Source organism: Lycium ferocissimum, chromosome 4, assembly GCF_029784015.1.
Source record: "Lycium ferocissimum isolate CSIRO_LF1 chromosome 4, AGI_CSIRO_Lferr_CH_V1, whole genome shotgun sequence".
NCBI lineage: Eukaryota > Viridiplantae > Streptophyta > Magnoliopsida > Solanales > Solanaceae > Lycium > Lycium ferocissimum.
Genome location: NC_081345.1, coordinates 56,822,681 through 56,827,435, shown reverse-complemented (window position 1 = coordinate 56,827,435; position 4,755 = coordinate 56,822,681).

The window sequence follows — 4,755 nt, the reverse complement described above, 5'->3', positions numbered from 1 at the left end:
GAAATCAATTACTCAAAATGAAGTAGAAGTGGAACATCTACTATTTTGCTAATTTGAGGTTGTTACTTGAAGTTTATAACACTTAACTTTCAATTAGTTTTTAATCTATGATCTTAGTTACTGTTGTATAATTAAATTTTCATATGCTACATTTATAAGATAACAGATGCTAGACTATTTTGTGACCCAAAGCTTAACAAATTCTATAAAGACTATATTTTAAATTTAATATAAGTTTTTAAAATCAACAACATAATTAAAACTGAAACTCATCTTAAAAAGTACAATATGGGATGAGGGTGCACAATATGGCAAACTGTTAAGGTATAGGCTTTGGGTCGGGTCAATAAAATGGTTAAAATGGGTACTTGTTTATTTCTTACAATTTTGGCTTTAAATAAAAATCAGAAAAATGTAATTAAAAAATCACTTAAATAGGTTGAGTGACTTTGTAGGTGCCAATGGCCGATCTACGATTTTCACTTAGGGGGTTCGAAAAATGAAAATGTAATGTCTGATTTTTGAACTTGGAACCTCAACCAACCCCTACTCTTGTGTTCAGGGTATTCAAAATCTATATATGTACATAAATAATATAAAAATACCTTATATATACAGTGCAATTTTTTGCTGAGAGTGTTCGGGTGAACACCCTCACTGGGCTGTAGATCTGCCCCTGGGTGAAACACCAATAGTTGAGTGACTTTCTGGTTAGAAAACAAAGTTGAGTGATTTTCTAAGTGAAAAACTCATAGTTGAGTGACTTTTTGATTAGAAACAAAGTTGAGTGACTTCTTGAGTGAAACACTAGTAGTTGTTTGACTATCTAAGGTATTATCTTGAAGTTTAATAGTATGAATAAGGCATTTGAATCTTGTGATCTTAAACTAAATGTGTATAACATGTCAATATATAACCTTTTAAATGTCGTAGTTTTAAGTATGACATGTCATAGCTATAAAGAAGTATATCATTAAGGATAAATTAATAATGTTAAAAATTGGTGTAGCACATATTGACAATATATGTCTGGCGCACCTACACCCTTCAATTTTGTCCCAATTTGGCGAGGGTTTGGGTGGAGGTTGATTTGATTAAAGAATTGCCTAAGCATGTTTAGATTAACTCAACAGGTATACACATATACTAAGGGTTATTGGCAAAGGGTTGATTGTGATTCCACACATTTAAAAAAAAAAAAAAAAAAAAAAAAAGGGGGTGGGGGGGGGGAATATAACCTTCGATAAAAGTTCGGGTAATAACCAACCGAGCTACTAAGATTCCCCCGTGATTTCATACCTCATTGTTATTGTTCAATTTATTTTCATCAAGGACGTTGGTCGTAGGAAATATAATTAAGTTTGTTAATAGCAAGGAGAAAGATAAATCAAAAGCCAAGCAAATTGTGACTAATACTCCATGGCCGGTGCACATGAAAGTTGTAAGACAAGAATGGAACATACGATTCAATTCAGAAAAGGAGAAAGGTGATGGTAGTTGCATGAAGGATTCATTTAATTTGAAGCAAAAGGGGATATAATATTATAAATGTCGTATATAGAGGTTCCTCGCTAGTAAAAGTAAAACTTTAACTGATATTTATACTCAATCATATAAATTTTTCATGGCTATGTTATTTAATAAAGTAAAAATACATATTAATTAATCATGATAAATTTATATAAATACATATAATGCAATTGTTGATTTGATATAAGCATTCGGTTCTATTAACTCTTTTTCCAACTAACATTTCCCTCTAATCTAACTCTATGTCCAACCTGATAGTGTTATCTGTCCATTTGCTTGAAAAAGAAAGGAAAGATATGCACACTATATTTGTTTTATTCCCTTTGATAAAGCTTTAAAAAGATTAAGTGCACATAAATTTTCATATAAACTTGTTCATGTTTGATTCGTTATCATATCTTTTCATTTTCATATGTATATATTGTGGAGCCATCTCATTCGCATTGTAGCCGTCACTTCATTTTTTTATAGACTTGAAAAGCCTTCAATTCCCCATACTACAAGTCTAGAACTATCAAAAGTTGTTGGACATGGTTGAAAAAGAATACACGGATCAATTGCATAAAGTTACGCTGGAAGTGCCATCTTTCCTTTTTAATTCTTTTATTTGTAAAAGAAAGTTTGAGGATAGTAATTTAACTTTTTCTGGATTTTTATATTATTTTAGTATTAGCATACGTAATATCATTTTAGAGAGTGTTATAAACTCTTTGATGATTATAGTATACTTAATCCTTTCTAGTACTTATTTTTACACGCATGTTAAGTAGCTGATGTATTGTCCCTCGTTAAGATTAATAAGTTAAAGCTAACCCTCCTTACATGTATTTCTGCTTTTTAAAAATTTTGTTTTTATTAGTAACAAAAAATTCTACAAGACACTTTGTCTAATGGTATAAATTCACTTAAAATAAAATGAAGTCTAGAACTACCGAACTAGCACTGATTTCAAGATCCTTCCTGCAATCTCATATTTTCCACTTGTTTATTTTGGGTTCCCGAATAATCAAATTATTAATTGATTTCCAAAGTTAGACAACATAGAGAGAAGACGAAATAATACCACTTCTGGTTATTAAAATAAGTGTTCACTTAGCTTTAGCACACTCTTTAAGAAAATATTAATTCTAAAAATAAAAAATTATTAAACTACCCTTAATTAATATTTGCATATTATATGCTTTTAACTTAACGCATTGAGATCTGATCACATAACATTTAAAAGGACAAATTTAGAAAAATAAATTAATTTCCTTTCAGATTATATGAGTAGACACTTATTTTAAATCAAATTAAAAAGGCTAAAGAAACAATTATTATGAGCCTCAGGGAGTAAATGATTATATTAATGAGTATATCTAAACCACTTTTGGCTAGCTATTTTTGTAGTCTTTTAGAATTTTCAGCCGATTAATAGTAGCAAAAAATAGTCTCTTGTCTCCATTCGTCTTTTTGGGGTTGCATTGACAATCACCAATAGTGTCCTTTATTTATTGTAATTTTTTAGTTTGTATTTATATGTACTTGTCCTTTTGTTCTCTCTGTCGTGGTCCTCATTTCTTCTCCACCGTGTTCCCTTCTTACAATTTACGACACACCAAACTCCATTCATTTCTCTTGAAAACGTATTTATGTCTCTTTTAGGAAAGTTGTCACGGCCTGAAATTGGGTGGAATGTGATCGACATCCGAAGCTAACTGTTGACTAGCTAACGTATTAGATAACATCACTAGAATTGTTTGAATTGCCTAGAAAGGCCAGAGTAATTGATACTCCCTTTGTCCTAATTTATATGACACCCTTTTTTTTTAGTCTGTCTCACAAAAAAATGTCACCTTGTTATAATTAAAATAACTTAACTTTAAAATTCTCCTTTTACCTTAAATGAAATGATTTATAACCACACAAAAGTCTAAGGTTTGTTCTAGACCATAAATTTCAAAAATATTTTATTATTTCTTAAATTTTGTACCAAATTAAATAATATCACATAAATTGAAACGGGCAGAGTAATACTTAATCATTCAGGTAAATAAATATCGAAAAGTGGGACTGAAATTTATAAATACCCTCTAGGCTAAGTCACGAGTCTATAAGAATAATAATAGTACCAAAAACACATTGTCCTCGGGCCATTCCCCAGAATACTAAAAATATAATATCATGACATGAGAAATAGGGTCCCATCGAAATAACTGGCGGAAGTGAGTTGAGCTGGAATCTAAACCTATTCGGATGTGCTTGAGACGTAATCCGCAATATCTGCATCCAAAAAAGTTAAAAAGGCCCTCCGGCTAAGTATCTTTAATAGGACACCTAGTAAAATCCCATAGGTTTCCTCCTTAATAAAAGGAGAAGAGACTTTCTCAGATAAATGTGCAAAATAGTAAAGATTATATAAGGCTTGGAATTGAAACTAATAACTGAAGACTGCATGCTGACAATTGTAACTAGACAAAGTTGAATTGCAAGCTGAATAATTAACTGGCATGCGCATGAATGCTGAGATAATTCTAGAAGAGTATTTTTTTTATGAAAAAGATTTTCACATCATGGTCCTACGTACGTGAGATCTGGCAACATACACATGAGGTGTCGGCCTATCCCCGTACAATCATGCAATTTGGCACTTACAAACATGGGATGGCTAATAACGAATGTACTACTCCTAATCAGAGGCGGATTCAGGATTTAAACTCTATGGGTTCAATCTTTTAAGATTTAGCTTGAATCTATTATGTTTTAAAAGTTATGGGTTCATGTCTACTATTTATTGCAATTTCAATAATTTTTTACATATAAATTAATACTCCGCATCGAAAGTTATGGATTCAATTGAACCCCGTATAGAATGCTACATCAGCCACTAACTCCTATGTTCTTACTTCAGACTAAACTGAGTGAGGATATTGTGGATTGAGAACTAAATGACCAGAACAATATCTCAGATATTATATCGAGCATGTGGGGTACGTAGGTTTGCTAGATTTCTCCTCTAGTAAGTAAGTCTTACTTACATCAAGCTACGAGCTTACTCAACTTCTCGTGATCTTCAAGTGATTCCAACACTTAATTCACGGGTACCCTACGTTAAGGGTCAATTTTATTTTTTTATTTTGACTGGTTGTTAGTGAAGGGTTGAGTAATCACATTTTTAACGTACATTAAGTGTTCACTAGGTACTACTGGATTTAGCTGAGCTGCCAAAAAATTGGAGTCTAGCTT